The following is a 20,109-nucleotide window of genomic DNA, read 5'->3' as shown; positions in this document are numbered from 1 at the left end:
AACCATACAGAGCTCCAAGGGTCTGAGCTGCAGACAATATTTCTTTCTATATGATCTGGTCCTTGTCTAATCTACTTCTGTGATATCTGTAAAGGAAACAAAGCAGGGAAAAGATAGTAAGCCATGAAATATCTGTGACTTTTCTGAATAACTTATGAAGTCCAGTGCACAGGTTAAGCTCTCTAGAGCATTTAACAACAGGGGAAAAAACTCAGGTGCTTAAAACTGGTTGTTCTTTTCACTCTTCTCCCACAAAATAGCCTGACCACCTTTGGATGTCCAGCATTGCCCAGGTTTAGCTCTGTTTTAGGCAGGTGAATACCTCATCTCATAAAATGAGATGAAACATACCTATTACTAATTGAATACTGTTTTCTTTTCCTTTCCCTCCCAAAAATTGAAATGTTGCCAAGTAAAGTTAACAATGTCAGAATTCAGGTAAATAGAGATGTACTATATTTCAGATACAAGGATAAAATGTGCTTTCCTTTAAAAATAAAAAAGTGTATGTGGGATAAAAGTAGAAAGAAAGTTGGGAGCTGTAATGGCTATTTTGCCATCCCTGTTTTCCATTTCTCCAGCACTGCACTAGCCAAGTTTTCTCCTGTGGAAGAAAAGGGGAAAACAAGGAAGGAATTATACTCTTCGGGTTTTTCTAAACCTCTCAAAATTGCTTAAGTTTAATGACTTGCTGAACAAAAGAGTGAATTTATAAACTTCAGTCCTAAAGTGCTTGTGATAGGTGGCATTTAAGCTGTGACAAAAGAAGTTGCGTCATGTAGTTAAACAGAGAACAATAAAAAAAGGAGCTGATAACTGCAGAAGAAAAAAATTCCTCTAGAATCATCTGTGGACTGTAGATCAGGAGCTGAGGCTGAAACAGTGCAAATATCCAAGGGAAGGAGAAATGAGATTCCAGCCTGGACTGAGACAGCTCATTTGTAGCAGTAGCACGAGGCCAGCCAGCGTTTCAGAGATGCCATTTCTCAGGAGCTGGTTATGACACACCCCTGCAATGCTCTGCAAAGAGTACTCACACTTCTGATCGCTGCAGGAAATGTGCCCTTCATCACAGGATGCACCCTGACCCTCCTCACCAGCTCACACCAAAGGGACTGAGCTCTGTGGTGCTGCATTTTACACTCTGGTAAACCCAAGGAGGGAACATTGGTTGGTGGCACTCCTGCAGTTAGTTTTGCAGTAAAAAAACGTCCTGAGAGTCAGCTGAATGTTAATAATTCCATTAACTGAGAGGTAATAATTCCATTTAATATGTTGCACAATGCATAGGATTCCTCAGCAGACATGGGATCTATCTCAGGGACAGGTATCAGCCCTGCCTCTTCCCATCACGCCTGTACACTTCTGTTATAAATGATCAAATTGGTAGCCAAATTTATGAAAAATTTAACAAAGATTAATTAGCTCAACAACAAAAATAGAAATTAAAAAAAAAAAACACCACAGCCAAGACAGCATCAGTCCCGGGCACAGGCACTGGGTGAACCAAGGGTTCCGGCTGACAGAGTGACAGTGTTCCCCCAGGACTTCACCCCGAGTGCTTCCAGCAGCCACCTTATATCCAGTTTATTCTGCCTGGGGCAAACATGACCACACGTTTCTATACATCTCTTCACATGTAGAGCACGCAGGAATGGACAAAGACAAATCCGGAGACTCGGAGGAGTGTCTGAGTATCCAGGCAGAAGCTGCATTCACATGCAGTAGGGTGATACCAGTTCCTGAGTACTGCAGATGTAATCATGCCCAGGTGCAGGGCTTGTGAGATTCTTGAGATAGTCCATTAATCATGGTCCAGGAAGGCCTAGATGTTATCTCCCAGGTGTAGATGCCAGGGAAATCATCCACTATTGTCCGGGACTGTCTCATTCATATGGTAACAGGCCTGATAACACTGGGAACTGGTTACAATAAGAATAGAACTCTGCTCCCAGCCAGAGTGGTCGAAGGCATAACTTCCACAATATTTTATACACACATATATCTACTTATATAGCATGAATTATCTCTACCATATGTAACACTGCCATGGCTCCCACCAGCTTTCCAGAACCACACAATTGCCACTGGTCCAAACCAGCTCAGCCAGCAGAGCCTCCCAGGGAAAACAGAACAGTCAATCTGAGCCGTGGTGGTTCTGTAGTTGATACAAAAATCAAAAAACATGGAAGAGAAATCTCTGGCTGAGACTTTCAAAGGGTCCTAAGGGGGTTAGGATTCAATTCAATGGTGGGTTGGAGTTACTTTGAAAATCAGTCTCAATCACTAAGGCGCTGCTGTGGGAACTCAGCACTGTGCTGTTGAGTAAAGGATCATTTTACCAGTCTTTTTTCACTGACAGTGATTAATAATCAAGAGCTAGTAATTAAGCTTGTATTTACAGAAAACACACAGACAAAAATGATGACTAAGGAAATGGTGCTACAAATTGACCCTTCTCACTTCAAAGAATGTGAAAGGTGCAGCAGACTTTGCACTCACTCCAAGATAAATATCTAATTACACTTATCTGCTCATCCTGAAAGCTGTAACAAGGAGGTTGCACACCTGTGAAGTGAGAGAACTAGCAACTACCCTTCTTGAGGGTTTCTATAGGAAAGAGTTAAATTTGCCTGATAGAAAAATGAGAAAATGCTGTCTTTGCTTACCCTGTGAATCTTTCAAGGCTCAAAGCTTTACTGAGAAACAGAGAATCACTCTGTAGAACACACCCATAAGGCATACAGACAGTCTGGTTTTTGGGCCACTTCTAACATTTCTGCCAGACAAGGTAGATCCTCCTCCCAGACTATCACATTGGAGACATCCTTTTAATCCATTCCCACATGGGGTGACAGCCCCAGAGTGTGCCCAAGGGAGTGGGTTTGCACTGCGTGGGACATTGCAAGGGACATTGCAGCTTGGGATTGCAGTTGCCAGTGTGGTCCATGGCTTTTATGGACCATTGGATCACACAATCAAACAAGGAATCACTATTGTGTGCTAGAACAGGGCAGCCTGGAGAGGAAAAGGAGCAGAGACACACGCAGGTACTAAACCGCTGTCTTCTATATCAAGAGTTCCTGCAGCAGCGTGTATCTAGCCTTCTAGAGCAGAGAAGGTCAGAGTCCGGCTCGCTGAGGTTAAGCTGACACCTCGCTGCAGAACCTGCCAGCGCCCCTCGGCATCGCAAGGCCTCGGGCTGTGCTGGTTGCGGACGGGATCGCTGCTAACGACGAGAAGGAAGGAGCTGGACACTCGCCGGGGGGGGCTAGACAGGTTTATTGGAAAACCCACCATGTCCCAGCAAATAACCCAGAACAAAGGGTGCTTCAGGGTTATAAAGGGAAGGAGCGGACCTGGGAGGGGTTTACAGAAGACCAATGGGGGGAGAAGAGGGGATGAGCTTAACACAAATGACATAGTGGAGAGCCCAATAGGCACCAGGTATGGGAGGGGCCCCGGGACCACAGCCAACCACAACCCCCAAAGAGGAGAAGCTTCTGGAATACTAGGTGGAGTGGGGGGTGATTGACTTGGCCCAGGGAGGAGAAAAAGCATACATATAAGGGAAAAAGGGGAGGAGGAATTATATAACCTAACAGATTGACAATAGAACTGGCAGGGCTGTGGCGGGAAAACTGAGGAGGGCAGAACCATTTTACACAAAATGGGGGGGGGAGCAGATACATAAAATGGGGGAGGAATTAAATTAACTTAATCAACACACTACAACAAGTTCCATTATCGTTATAGAGCAAGGATTCCATATCTCCAGAGCTTCCTACCTCCTTAATGTTTCTCATAAGCATCTCCTCTAAGCACTGACCATTCCTGGTCCTTGCAGCAGTCATCTGACTCCACTTGTTCCTATTGGCTACAGCTGTGGCCTGCTAAGATTAGGCCTGCTCCTAATCATTAGTTATTGGTTCAGCTGCAACTCATTGGGGGATAAGATTGCATTCTATACCACTTTCATTTACCCGCACTGTATCCCCCTACACTAAACTCTCTCAACCTTCCATCATTTCAGAGCATAACAGGCGAGCGTAATGCCAGCCTTCCTCAGCAGTGCAACAAGAACTTACTGCATGTCAGATCCAGGGAAATCTGTGGGGTGAAATCTTTGCATATCTGGGGGTCAAAATGCAAGCTCACAGTGCAGGTGTGAAAGGGATTCACTTCATGTGTGTTGAGATAAACTGCTGCCAAATCTCTGGCAGGCTGTCTAAAGCAGGTATCTGTTTGAAGTTATGAATCATGGATTGTGCTGGGCAGCCTGCTCCATCTCAAGAGTAAGTAAACCATAGATCTGATAAGCTTTGCATTACCTTTGTAAAACTTGAATCAGGCCCTGGGGTGTTTCCTTATTAGTGTACTTAATAAACCCAGATGTGGTGTACAGGTCAGAGATTTGGGGGGCAAATCCTATGTTTGCCAATAAATAGATACTATGTGAAATAAATATTTTACACAAGAAATAAAAATAAAAATTCAGAATTTGTCATTATTCATTCATTCATTAGTCAAATTCATTCATTAGTCTCAAAGGACTAATGTCTTTTAGCATTTATGCTGGAATTATTATGAGGCCTCCAATGTTTCATTTCCCTTGCCTTTGAGCAACATGATTAATTTAAATAGACAAAGAAACCAAATGGTAAATCACAATTCCTTTGAAGTTTAGAGCTAAGTCTGCTGAATCAGTATTAAACTGTTCCTGCATTTCAATTAACTCTTTGAGAAACCACTGCTTCATGGAGACCTTCTGTAATTACTGATGTGAATGAATGGAATTCCAGAGGTGATGAAGACCTTTCACTTAATTGATTTTGAGACTCCAGCTAGACAAGCCATGAAAAAAAGGAGAACATAGCCCTGAAAGTGGTGATAAGTAGCTTAATCTTCAAGGCCTTTTGGTTTTATTTTTAAAAAGAAAGCATTGAATAAGAATGTTTATTCTCAGAGTTCTTTTGAGGAGCAGCTTCTGTAGTTGAAACAAATGTGTTAGTAGTTAAAAATAAAATCAATGACCTCAGCAGCTTCCTCTAGATGAAATCCTAAACCAGTGTTGACCTGAGTCTTTTTATTTGCAGATTTTTAATTATATGAAGACAGCCTCTTCCTTATTCTGCTATCAGTGCAATGGAACAAAGCCACTTGCAACCTCTTTTCCATAGTAGATTTGGTTCTTTCTTTTTTTTTTTTTTTTTTTTTTTTGATTCAGGAGACAACAATTTGGGAATGAGTTACAGTTATGAATGATCTTGCCAAGGAAGTTGGCACCAGAACATGTTTTATGGTGTGGCAAGAGCACTTATCTCCTTTCATGAAATCAAGGTTGGACAAGAGCAAGGTTCATCTCCTCTCCAGGTCATCTGAGTTTTATTGCTTCTAAATTTATTGGCAGTGTACTGAAGCATTGGCTAATATACTACAGCATGAATAATTATTTTTTTTACATCACCTTCTCTCTTTCTTATTTCCATGCCTTCCTGAAGTAAAAGGCGATAGAAATTCAAGAGAGCTCAAAGCATGAATTTTTAAAAATTCCTTGGGGGGTAGACAACTTGGACTTTAAAACTTGGTTATTAAATTCTGAAATCTGCTTTATATACACCAAATCTTATGTATGTGTGAGAGGAAGGAACTGCCACAAATCAGTAATTCCAAGCAAAAAGGATTTTTGGGAATATTATTCACACTGTGATAAATAAAACCATAATTGACAGGTTGCTCCTTCTGTGCTAGACATTGTAGTTGTACTATTGTAGATGGGATTGCTGAAATAATGAAATAAATTTTTGCTGTGTGTTGGCAGAACTGCCCACTTGGGTTCTAGCCCCTCCACCACCATATTCACCTGTGGACTTTAACAATTTTGTGGCTTTGAGCCTCACCATGCTCCTTTGTACTCCTGGCATGGTATTTTTGCTGCTCGGGACATGGACAGCAGTCAGCATGGGTGGCTCTGAGGGTCTGATCAGCAACCCACACTCAGAGCCAAGGGGCATCCTGCCCCCAGGACACAGCCCTGAGACTGTGTGTGCTCAAGGCTGTCCCCCACAGTGTCACACACATGGGGGGGGACATTTGGGCAGCTGAGCAGGGACCCTGATGGCAGCTTCAGCTGAATTCCTGAACAGAGCAGCTCAGTGGCTCTGCCCTGCACACATGGACAGCAGCCAGCGCCCCATTGGTGCCTCTACATGCTCAAATCTAGACCAAGATCCCCCTTCCATCTCCAGTTCCAACATGAAACTGGACAGTTGTGACGGTGTTCACAGGGGATTTTGGATTAGGGAAGAGACGAGGATCTGACTCCATGTTTCAGAAGGCTTGATTTATTATTTTATTATGTATATTACATTAAAACTATACTAAAAGAATAGAAGAAAGGATTTCATCAGAAGGCTAGCTAAGAATAGAATAGGAAAGAATGATAAAGGCTCTGTCTTGGACTGTCTGTCTGAGCCAGCTGACTGTGATTGGCCATTAATTACAAACATCCAACAAGGGCCAATCTCAGATGCACCTGTTGCATTCCACAGCAGCAGATAATCAATGTTTACATTTTGTTCCTGAGGCCTCTCAGCTTCTCAGGAGGAAAAATCCTAAGGAAAGGATTTTTCATAAAAGATGTATACGACAGCCAGTTTTAGCTTTATTGCTCTTACTCTTCTCCTCCTTCTGGCCGTCTCTGGAGTGGCATTGTGTTTTGGAGAAGAAATACTGGAATTGAGGAGATTTGGAGAAGAATTCCTGGAACTGGAATACAGGAACTTAGAATTCTGTTTTGACCAAGCAATTAATTTATGAAAAAAAAGTTATTTCAGATTTTTTCTAGCAGTTTTGGTGAAAAGCATAAAATACCATTACAAACTGCCTTGTAAGATGGTCAATAGCAACCTGCTTCTTAAAAATATAAGCTGAATCTATTAACAATGTGGTGAAAAGATAAAATTTGGGGTATTTTTTGAAACAAAGCTATGGTTTGATATATTATTTAATTCATTATAATGAACTATTTATTTTAGTTCTTGATGAATTAAAGTTGCTAACATTTTTACCAGAATAGTTTATCAAAATCAGTGATAAATAATGTTATTAGACTTAATATTCCAGCCTCATTTGCTTTTCACACAGAAATTCATAACAGCCAATAAAACACAGCTGTGTAATAATACTGTGCTAAAGCCATAAACACTGTATTTGTAAAGTTGACATGCAATAAGAAAGGACAAAAACAAGGAAGGAAGTGGCGGAAGTGGCGGAAGTGGCGGAAGGAAGGAAGGAAGGAAGGAGTAATGTATACAAATCTACAATCTGTAAATTACTTTGAAGAAATAAAAGTATATATTTTAAGCCTAAAAATGAAAACTATCTAATTTTTGTGTGTGATTTTTGATTTCAATATCCTGATGTTTTTCAGCTTCTACTTGTTTGGATATCAGCTAATTACAGTTGCATTAAGTATCTCATATCATGGTCAGATTTGGTTGTTTGTTGAGTAGTCCATTAAATAACTGGAGAAAGTCCATATGATGCAAGCTAATTTTGTTATCAGTCAGAGGACTCACCAGGAAGAAAAGAACATGAGGAAATATGAAGCATAAATTCCAATTCCTTTCCAATCTCCCTGCCCCGTTTCCCTCCTGGGTTCACAGAGCACAGCCTGATGTACCCATCTGTTTCCAACTAAGTGTTTCATGCTCTGTCTTTTACAGAGGCTTTCTGCTACAAGCCCAGAGACATCCTAAAGCTCTGACTCAAACCAGACTTGTGCTGCTCTCCCATGAAAACACAAATTCCAAACAGAGAAGGAAATTTCCTCTGCCTCTTTCAGAGCTGGCTGGTGCTCAGAGATACCCAAACACCACTAACAGCACATTAAATTTGTCTGTATTAGCAAATACTGGTCCACTGACCTTTATATCACCCATGAGCAGAGGCCATGCAGCCCCAGCATTTTACATGTGAATCTGAGTGCTGCAAAAGGTGGCATTAAAGGCAGGCAGGAGGTGAGCACTCCTCATTCCTTGTGGAAACAAGCTGCTGCATCAGTGCCCAGAGGCCCAGCACACTCATTTCAGCTGGGCCCAGGCAGAAGCACACAGAGACATCAGTTCTCATTAGCTCTGCCACAAACAGGGCAATGGAGGCTGCTGGGAAAACTCAGTCGAGGAGATGGATGAAAACAACCATAAACTATGTAATGTTTCTAATGTCTTCCAAATCTCATTAATATATTTCAAATGGCATAGAGTGGTTTGAGTTTATATGTGATTTGATTTCTTATGATCAGTGACAACATAAGCAATCCCCAAACTTGAGTTGCTGAGATTTCCCCTGGAATTACAAATTCACTTTTCTCTAGAAGTATCTTTTCAGCAATTCCAGCTGCATGGTTATCATACTTTTATAAAGTCTATATAGTCATGTTTTTTTTACTGACTTGTTTAATTGTTTATAACTAGAATGCAGTTTCAAACTGAATTTATTGGGCTGACTGAAACCTGCACAGCTTTCAGGTGTGTATGGAGCCTTCCCAGTTTCCATTTTACCATTTTCAATGCCAGAGGCCACTTTGTTGCCTATTTAGTTTGGTGTCATTATAAAATAATGCCATCAATATATTCAGACTGGAATGAGAAGACACACCTTGACCTTCTTTTTGCCAGTACCTCTGGGCTGTTGTTATCATGTTAAAGATCTATAGGTCAATAAAAAAGCTTATTAAGGTGAGGTTACTAAATGAAAACAAGACAGACAGTGAAGTCAGTCACCATGTGCAGCTCAAAGCAATATAAGTATGGACTTCTCTCCTTACTATGCTCTTTTTTAGGAGTGATTTTAGTGCTTTTCATTTCAGCCCCAGTTAAATGGGTTGTGTGAAATATACTCAACTTATTTCAGGTGTACAGAGTCAAAACAGCTCAATCTTACTAAATAGATCCTCTGCTGCAAGAAATTATTGATTCTGCTGATACAATAAAGTATAAATTCTCAGAATATATTGTGAAATTTCTTACTTTTTTTTTTCCTTAATCCTTTTGTCTTTGAAGGTAGGTGCAGATCTCTACTATTTCCCTACCAAAAACCCTTGAACAAAACAACCCCTCAAAACCATTAGAACAACAGAGGGAAAAAAAACCCCTGAAAAAAATAAAAATCCTTGAAACATGGAAGCAGTCATCATTGACATGATTTTCACTCATTTTGGCCAGCTCTAGTTAAAGCACACTGTAGCATAGTGCAGCATTCTGAGCTGAAATAAATGACCTGCCTGAAGTTCACATTTCTCTGTTCATTTCAGTGCAATTTAAGCAGACCATCTGACCTAGATAAACTGTACAGGTTCATTGCATAACATATGTATGATGAAAGAACAGGTTCCTGAGAATATTTTTCATTATTACATCAAGGGAGTAAAGCAGCCAGGACTAAGAAAAATAATGTTCCAAAGAGCATAGGAAAAGAGCAAATAGGGAGAAAAGAGCTAATAAAGTGGATGGCAACAGGTCACATATTAAAACTTCAAAAGAGCTGGTCACAAGGGAAATTAAGAGAAACATTTCAGAGAGCATATGATTAAGATGTGCACAGAAGTGCTGCAGTCAGCAGTGGAAGCTGTGCTCTTGCTTCTCCTCTGACTTACATCACCCTCATTTCAACAGCTAGAGCGTCATCAGACAAAAAGTGAAAATGTGACTGCACCGGGCTACGCTTATTCTGAAATTACCAGAAATTAAGGAGCCTGGACTCAAAGCTCCCATTTGGATTGCACAGTGACTTAACCAACATTACTGTTTGAAATATGGATTTAAACTGCTGTTGGTGATTCCTCTGTCCCCCTGCTCAAGGGAGAAACTTCCATCCATAGTGGTGACTGTAAGTTCAGGTACTTCCTCCAGCTGATCCCATAAATGATTGTGGGGTGGGACAATATAACATTTATATGGTCATTGGCAAATAAGACCTGAAGAAAATCCCTGGAGGAAAATAAACAACTTTCCCCAGAAGAATCCTCAGAAAACTCAGGGCAGCAGAAGAAAAAGGCTGCAGATCTACCCTTGCAGGAGGCGACATCTCAGGAAGGACAATATCAGTGGTAGCACTAGTTCTTTTGCTCAGTCCTCTAATACCTAAAAGTTTTCCATTGTGTATTTTTTTATTCCTCTATTTTTAAAACAATATCCTTACATTATATCCAGTCAGACTTCAGAACTAATCATGCCATGGTATCAGGCTTATATTTCCCTAGAGAATATCACTTTGGCCTCCCAAAATTAAACCCTAATGAACACAAAAAAAAAAAATCCCCAAGTATTTATATTTACTGTCATATTCAGGTGCTTCAATCTATTCAACTACTTTCAACTGCTGAGGCACCAAAAAGAGGGAGACACCAAATAATAAACTCCATATTGTATTTTTTTCTCCAAAGTAATAGCGAAGGCAGTTTGACTCACTGCTCTGAATTGGCAAAGATTCCCGTGAAGTTATCTTATTTTCTTCTCCTTTATCCTCTTTTTTTCCTCCCTCTCCCTCCCTGCAGCCAAGTCACTGATCTGCTTTCTGAGGTTCTCCTGGCAGAAGCTCACCCATCTGTTCAGCAATGTCTCTTTGTAATGATGCTGGCATTATATTTTTCTGCATTTTGTTTTAATGGTGTTCATCAGAAATGTGCAATGTTTGAATTGCAGCTGACTTCTCATCAGAGTGATAAGTTGTTTAAGTGAAGCTCTGGAAGGCAGAGACCTTTAATTTTACTTTAACAAGCATTTCAGAGTTGGGCAGTGGGAAAGCAGACCTCAGTCACCTCCTAACTGACAGCTTTTTTTACTTCCATATGTGTTAAACAAGAAAGGTAAACTTCAAAATACTTCTAAAAACAGAGAGACTGAAATGCTGAAGTCAATTAAATCAGGTTATTCAACATGTTATAATGGACTAACAGTAATTTTTTTAAGCAAAATGCTCTTTATCTCAGTGCTGATAAGAGCAGCCTCTTTCAAAGGAACAGGGCATTAAATACAGCAGGTGAGTACAAACAACCTTGCTCTCCCTTCGACCTGTAAAAGGTACTTTCTAAGAAGGCTCAGGAATTCATAGACTTGTGGAACATATTTTCCTCCCACTATAATAATAGAAATCAGAGGAATTCCATTTTAACCAATTGATTTTCTGTGAGTCCGCATAAGCAGAACATCACAAGGTCTGCACCTTTTTCATCTTTTCTATTTTGAAGCTCATAATTTTAATCAAAAATTAGTGACTAGCAGCTAATAATACTTCATATATTTAGCATATGCTATTCTATAACTCTTTCCACAAATCCTGCATCACCCTTAAGGAGAAATTTAAACGAATACTTAACAGATAAGGAGAGAGCTACAGGTTATCTGGGCGCGAAATCTCTAAACTCAGAAGGCTTGCACTGCTCTCTAGTGGCAAAAGCAGGAAGTCTTATACACTGCAGCCCATAACCACACACAGTCTAAAATACAGGATTTTTTTATTTGTTGCTCCTTTTTTTAATAGAGGAAAGCAAGGTCAGTGCCCTACGAGTGTTTCTGATGTCAGCTCTCAACAGCCAATGTTTTTAATTGGCAGTAGGGTCTGCATTTTAACTATATTTATGATTCTGTGAAAAGTGACTGCAGCATTTTTAATGCTAAAATGTTGTAATAAAATATGAAAAACATTTATATATTTAGAAATAAATATTCTTGATGGAAGCTAAACCAAAATATCTAAACCAAGACACTACTTTACATCTTCTGAAAACTGGTTGAAGTAAGTCCTGTCAAATCAACTCAGACCAATTTTGTATGCTTACGGGTCAATTAAATATTTTCCCATTTCTGCAATGGTTCTAATGATAAATTTTGAGAACACTTAGGAGACTTACTTGTAAAAGGATAAATTAAGTTGTTTTCGGGGCCCAAAATGTCTAAAGAAATTTTTCATTTCCTAATTCAACCCACAGTCTAAGGAACAATGTTTATTTCCAGCTCTCCAGCACCCAGTATGTTGACTCATCATTCTCTGCTTTATGAGGGGGAGTTTTTGCCAGCAGGAACAGCAAAATGGACCCTGGGTTTGTATTGCAGCCTATTCATCCTGCTGCCTGTAATGAGAAACCATATTACTTATCTGATGCCCATGGCTGCAGATATCAGTTGAAGGTGCTGTGAAGTTAATCTCTCCAATGTCTCTGAAAAAAGCTCTCAGGATCTGATAATGGTTGGTACTTGATTAATAGCATTGGCAGTTTGCAAAATTCATTTTATTATATGGCTTATGAAAGATAAATCCTACATGGAGTGACCCATGGACAACAAGCCCTATGTAAAGAGCCAGTTTAAATGAACTTATACATGTCTTTTTACATATGGTCCTGAATAAAGCTGTACCTGGAGGGAAGTTATTAAGGGGGGGTCACTGGATGGGAACTCCTATTTCACTTTATAGTCAACGGAGAGAAATTTATGCTTCCCAGAAGGAAGGCAGAGGTAGAAATTTGTCTGACCTCCTTCAAATAACTCCCCTGGGCGGAGATGAATAACAGCCAGAAATGTCCATTTCTTTGCATTGGTTATAGAGGGACCAGGAAAGCCAGCTTGGAGCTTAGTTTGCCCAGAGGAAACTTGCTGAGGTCCTCAGGACTGAGAAAATTGACCAGCCATGGTTCAGACCTTGGACACTGAGCAAAGATCCTCCCTCAGGTGGGATGCACATCCACTACAGCTGGCCAAACAAAGGCAGAATGCAAGCAGTGCTGCAAGAGAGATGCTCTCTAGGTGGCAGGTCTGCTCTGATGATTCACTCTTCTGATTTGGTCATGAGAAAGTGCAAGTCATGCTCCAGCTCACTGGGTACCATTTATGAGATGTACCTGCATGTTATCCAAAGAAAGAGGCAGTTTATTAAGTTTTATAAGCAGGAATCTCCATGAATGTACTACATTAGCTTAAAAGCAGCACAAAGATCTGTTTTAAATATACTTTAACTCTTTTTTGTCCTTGCAACAGCCATTCACCAAACAAGTTATCAAGATTTCAAAGAAAAAAAAATGTACTAACACATTAACACAGAAAAATAGTCCTGTAGGGAGGAATATTTCAACTGTTTCATAAATCCATAAATTAGCTGTATATTCTGAATTTGTTCCCCATGTTTTTTCTTCAGTCAATGGGAAGGGATAAGCACTTTAAAGATAACCAACATTAGTAGATACATTTTGATAAGGAATCTTAAAACCTCTTTTTGGAGATGCCCATCTCTCTCCTTTACCTACAAAGAGCCAACACAGGTTGTTATCCTTGCACTTCCATGAGCAAACAACAAGAGATGCTCCAGCCTTTATCTTTGCCTCTTCACTTTCTTTCCTCTCTCCCCTCTAGCTCATGTTTTTGGGCCATATGAGAACCTTCTAGGGCCATAACTGTCAAAAAAAAAAAAAAAGATAATTTTAAGCTGAACCCTTTCTGTAAACAACATTCCTGTGGCCAGTTCCTGCCAGCACCAGAGGTGGAAAGCACACAGGCAGGAAGGAGTAACCAATTCCAGGGAAACTGCTCAGACTTTAATGTTCAGCAGATATGGCAGCAAAGTGGGATCCCGTGATGACCACTGGGAATTTAACTGAAATCTTCAATGATTCCTTATCACAAGCTGATTAGCACAAGTGTGTGGTGTTTTCTGGGTCCCCCGTGGCAGGAAGGAAATGATGAATCTGACTCCTTCTTAGAAGGCTAATTTATTATTTTATGTTACTATATTATATTAAAAAATGCTATATTATACTATACTAAAGAATAGAGTAAAGAAGCAGACACAAGGCTAAAAGATAATAATTAAAAGCCTGTGACTCTCGCCTCAGAGTCTGACTCAGCCTGACTGTGATTGGTCATTAAGTCAAAACAATTTGCATGTTGGATAAACAATCTCCAACCACATTCCAAAGCAGCAAAACACAGGAGAAGCAAATGAGATAATATTGTTTTCCCTTTTTCTCTGAGGTTTCTCAGCTTCCCAGGAGAAGAATCCTGGGCAAAGAGGATTTTTCAGAAAATACGACGGTAACACTATTTTATTGGATGGTGTACTATTTTATGTACATCCATGTGTGATGTTTGTCTTTCACAGACTGGACTCCTGGCTGAGAAGCTCCAGCCACTCTTGGCAGGTGTGAGGCTGACTGCTTGGGGTGCCATGGGGAGGGGGTGGCTGTCACCCTGAAGGGACAGCAGTGAGTCCACAGCAGTGTCTGCCACTGTGAAAAGAGACAACAAATATTGTATCTTTTGCAGTTTGGTTTCAACACATTGGATTTATTCACTGTCAGCCTACATTCACAGCTTCATTCTACAGAAAAGTTTTCACCAGCTCATCCTAAATACACCTCTACCCTTCTGAATCAAACATTTTTCAGATGTTCAGAGGCAAGAATTACACATACCTTAGAAACCTCAAGTGTTGATCGATCTTGAGCTTAACAATTCTGGGTTTAATGATTTCATTTGGAGTTTACTGAGTTGTAAATTTATTCTGAAGTGTATTTTCACAAAAAAAATACTCCTTTAAACATCTGCCTTCTTATCTCAATTGCAATCAAAAAGGTTTTGGATCAGTATTCTCTAAATATGCAAACAAGTTGATGGGTGGGATTTTGTCTGTTTACAACACACCACTGCAATCCTGCATTTGTGAGTCAGCTGTGACATTCTGCAATTGATCCTGGGGCAGAACTTTAAAAGGCCTGTTAGTTTTTGCACTGTTGCACAAATATTCTAAGATACTTGAAATCCCTACATCTCATCTCTGCACTCCAGTGCAGTGCATACAGAACAATTGTGCCAACACAGCTGTATCCATGTGAATAGCAAGGAGACAGTTTTCATAGATCAGGGTAGAAATATGGGTCCCCAAAAATTAAAATTATCCCGAGATGCAGCACTGTGTTGAGGGCTATGGGGCAGTGCCAGGATGCCACCAAGCCTGAGGACTTTGACATTTGCAGGGTTTTCAGTGCCACAGAGGTGTGCAGAGCCCAAGGGCCTGGCCAATCTGCCCATTTCCTTGAGAGCTCAGAAACCCAGACCTGAGATATGGGAAAATGACAGATGGAGACAAGTGAGAGGGCAAAGCTGGGCTCCAAACACATCACATTGCAGAAAGTTGCAATTCAAACACTCAGACTGCTCTCTGAGAAAGCTGCTTTAGTGCTCTGGAGCAGCTGTCTTGTATTTTATTGGAGATAAACTCCTTTTGCAAATATGGTGAAATGCTCTCTTGTGACATCTGTCTTGGTCTGAGAGATTATCAACAATAGCTGGTGAGAGCTGCGTGCAGCTGAGGACAGAAGGCAAAAAGATATCTTTTGCAATCTTTCAAGAGCATTTTGCAATGATCCAGACAATTTAAAACTGAGATACATTGGCCTCTATCCTCTCTTACACTGAGTGAGGGGTCCCCAGTTTCTGTTTCCCTTTTACTCTGCAGTTCAGAGAGATACCCATATTTATATGCCTCTCCAAGTAAACATTCACAGCTGCCACTAAAGAACTACAGGAGAGAAAAATACCCTGCTTTCAAGTAGAACTATTGCTAAACTAAAAACATGAGAAAGGGTAAGTCCCAAAAGACTGATACTTTATGGCTCAGTCATGAAGTAAATCTCATCAAATACAAAGGGTGTTGAAAGCTTATGGGATATTTCCTGTCTCAGTGTGGTGGTCTCTTGAGATAACTCTTCCAAAAGCATCTACTTTATGCATGAAATAGAAAAATTTATTTACACCTATTTCTGCACTCACTTTTAAGAACAGTTATTTTTATGAGCTTTTCTTCAGTCTAATAAACCTCTAACTTCCAAATATCCATGTAATTTATAAAATCAGTATTTTGATGTGGGGTTGAGGTGTGTGTGTTTGTGCTCAATTTGGTAAATGAAAAAAGGAAGCAGTTTTATTTTTGTATTGTACTAAAGGGAAGGGAGCATTTTGAGTGATGAAAGTCCTTCAGTTCACATCTGTAAAACTGCTGTATGAGATGAGCTGTTCTCCAACACATACCTGTGACTTTAACACAAAGAGTTGTAATATACGTACTACATGTACACATGGCAATATAAGCAGTTCCTCATTTACAGCAACATTTCTACCCTGCAATTAAAGAGGAATTCAGTTGAACTTTCAGACTTCCATTTTGTTTCTATCTCACCAAAATAACTTAATGTAACTGAATAACTGAATTTTCTGAGCTGTTTCTCTTTCCTATAACCAGAGGGTATGGGGCTTTTTTTGACTTGTTTGGTTTGGGGTTTTTTGTTTGTTTGTTTCTTTTTAAAAAAGCAAATAAAAACCACACACACACACACATACACACATTGTAAAGATTGTAAAGTATTTCTTAAATTACCAACTTGCCTGCTTGGACAATTTTTCCCCCCATAACTCAACATATCTTCAAAATATTATTCTTGTTGCTGTGAGATTTCAAAGCTATAGGGAATTAACATGCAAGGAAAGTAATGAGCTGATAGTTCTGCATGCAGACACAAACACTGAAGATAAACTTTAGTAAATATACATTTCTGAGATAATGTTTCTATCAAATTTTCTGTTTGTTTATTGAGAGGGTGGATTTACATCTAAGGAGATTTTTATACATCTGTGTAACAATCCTGGTTTATTTCATCATCTCTGTGGCTGTCATTTAGGAAAGATAGAGTTCAGAGGCACTGTAAACATCCCACTGCAGGGCACAGCTCACTCCTCTCTGATATGAGCAAGCAGAAGGCAGTGTGAGGTTTTAAAGCCATGTACCTGCTACAGGTGCCTACTTCATGAGAGATAAGAGATTTGGGTGTTCTTTCATCCTTCTGGGAGGCAGGATTTAGTGTACACTAACAGAGTGCCAAAATTATAGCTACACCTTCGGAGTGCTGCTTTCTTGTTCAAAAGGAGCTGCCAGATCCCAAACATTTCCTGCTTTGCTGCTTATAACAAGCCAGTTCTGCCTCTAGTAGCTGCAGAGTGATTGGGGAACTGCAGATGTGATGTTTGGAAAAAAGTGGTGCAGAGGATGAACAAACAGGCCAAATGATGTTCAACTGTGTCACAGCTTAAGACCTTCTATGCTCAAATAAATCTTTGGTCTTCCAACTGCTTTTCCTTATGTGGCATAATCCTGCCTCAGTGTTCTCTGCTGCTCAGCATTTTAAGTTGATTTCTATAAAGCCTGCATTTTAAGCATTCATAGGCAATTCTTCTCATGAAAAATTATTGCTTTTAAAGCAGAGGGCAAAGGCAACATTTTCCAAGGTTGCTGGCTGCTAGAAAGATGGCCATTAAAATAAAGCATTCCTACTGCAAAACAGCTTTTTAAATTAAAACCAATTCTTTCAAACTACTAGTCTTGCCAGAATTGGGGGTTTGATGACTGAGGTCTAAAACAATAAAAATGAAGGATAATCAGAGCTCAAGAAGTCCAGTGACAACATATAGCAAAGACAGAGGGTGACTGATGAAAGGAAAAACTTAACAAGCAAGCCTAAGTGTCTTTTTTATCTTCCTACTTTACTTCTAGTGAAGACATCCCCATTAATCAGACCCCCAGGCCATGAAGCTGAGAGAGCTGAGACATGGGAAGTGTAAGCAGGAGCTGTGTCTCCATGAGCATCCCAACATGGGGCAGCAGTCAGTGGCTGCAGGCTGCAGGGAAGCCTGGGAGAGGCTGGGCATGGAGACGGAGCGAGGGCAGGAGGCTGAGCCCCAGGACCCAACACCTGAGTTCAGTGCACTCCTGAGCAAAGCCAGAGCTTATCACCAACTGCCCCTACGAGTCCCTCACCTAAAACAAGAGGACATTGGTACTGCTGGACTCTGGGAACGTACAACAGTCCTCTAAATTTAAATTTTGTTCACACTGCTAAAAATATGGAACTGCTACTGCAATCCTGCTAGCAACAGATGAGGTAAAATTGCTCCTGAAGCAAGCAGAGTCTTTTCTGCCCTGAAAAGAAAACTATTCCTGCTTGCTTGTATAGGCTTCTCTAAATCTCCTTACCATCAGGCCAGGCTGTTTTCCCAAGATCCCTTCTCTGTCTGCACAAGAATTTCTCATCTCCACCCAGACAGCTCTGAGACAGGTTCAGCTAGTTACTTCTCTTCTGGAAACCATGGAGTACCAATTTTTTTTCATTTTAGATCAACAAGTGATCTATGTGCAAGAAAAAGTGGCTGGTCCTGAATTTTGCTCCCCCATCTCGGCACTCATTTTGTGTGCTTGCAGAGGGGGCAGGAAGACGCACACAACTTCCATTACATTTGTAGGTGTCACACACACAGAGTTGTACCCAAACTTAACTCCATTCTGGGCAGCAAGCTTCATTCTGTGCAATTTAAACTATTTAAACTATTTCTTAATCATTAAAATAATTACTTATTAGTTGTGAAACCTGTCTCCAGCCTTACACAGGCAGAGATTTGCCAGTCAAAAAACCCCCTGGAACTTTATTGACTTGTTACTGCTAGCTGGATCCATATGTGCTTTTGCATGAAGGGATGAGGTGGTAGAAGAAAAACACACTTTTTTATTCCTTGCAGCTATTCTTTCATATCTCCCACATATTAATATGAAATTAACATTTTACAGAAGAATGTGTCGTTTTCTCTATGCTAGACACCCTTGTTGCTTCGCTAACTTTTTGCCATATGGTTTTCTAAACTTAAAACTTACAAAAAATTCATGTTTATTTTATAACTTGGAATTCATATGAAATATTTGATATAAATACTAAACAACAACAAAAATAAGCTGTTCTGCATGTTTTGGAACAATGTAAAAATTATAATAATGCAAAATAAGAAGTAGAGTGTTTTATTCAAGGCTGTAAAATCAACAGGCATTTTGTAGCTGAGATTTTGTTGCATTTGTGCAGACAATGAATGTTTGCATATTTTAACTTAGACTTGACAATGTGACCATTTTGACAGGAAAAGTAATTAGAAAACAGAGGTAAAGTACTGAGAACAAATGCTATTGTAAAAAGCCCACTCACTACTGAAGTTAAGGGGAAGCCAAGACACTACTGAATGGCACTGCAGAGGTGTTTTGAAATCATAGAATAAATTTGTTAGCAAATTATTATCACTGGAAACTGTATTTTAAGACAGAAAACAAAGTGTTATGTCAGGAGGATTTCTTTGAGAAGTGTTTTGCAAGATCCAATAAAAGAAGTGAGTTCCAATGGAAACATTTAACTTTCCTGTTGGGTACTCTCAATAACAACAGACATTTTTTCCTAGATTCTTACAGGAACAGACATTTCAGCAGCAGGAAGGTAATTTCTTGAAGAGATTTCTCTACTTTGTAGAAAGACAGAATTCTACAAACAAATCACTGGAAAAGCCTATAGGTATAGAGAGATATATGGACTTTTCCAGGCTGTTGTCTACAGGGATAGCTGAAATAGTACCCCTAACATCCAAAAGGAAAAAAAAATTATCAAGAAATACTAGTGATAGAGATTAATGTCTTCATGGAAATTCAAAGGATTTCTATAATTGTAGCTACTTCTAAGCAACTGATTTTCTAAGATTCAATGCTCGATCAAACAGAAAAATATTTAATATCATGAAATTAAAATTATTGTGTGTTTAAGGGAATCTATACTCAGTATTTTCACGTACAAACACCTAATTTCAGCCATGAAAACTGCTTCTATTGCTGGCAGAAGTGAATACCTGGCTGCAGGCATGGGGTGAAGGGCAGGGCCCAGGCGATGCTTCCTCAGTTTTGCTGGTGAAGGGGAAACACATGAGAAGGAGCAGATGGTCCTGCAATCAATACCCTGTGCAACTGCTGTCATCAAAAGGGGTTTGGCTTTTAGAAACACAGGATCTTTTGTGAGGATTGAGGACTGTTAGGGAGAGATGGGGTCCAGCTGACAAAGCCAGACAAGAGGGTGTTTGCTCACATGATGACCCCACCTGGTGAGGTGTGCTTTAACCTAGAAATCATGAGGGTTGGAAATAACAATCCATGGGAGACAGCACTGAACTGGGTGGAAGGCAAAGGGGGAGGGTGACAGGGACA

The sequence above is a fragment of the Ammospiza nelsoni genome, chromosome 5, assembly GCF_027579445.1.
Source record: "Ammospiza nelsoni isolate bAmmNel1 chromosome 5, bAmmNel1.pri, whole genome shotgun sequence".
In the NCBI taxonomy this organism is placed as follows: domain Eukaryota; kingdom Metazoa; phylum Chordata; class Aves; order Passeriformes; family Passerellidae; genus Ammospiza; species Ammospiza nelsoni.
This window is presented reverse-complemented; position numbering follows the sequence as displayed.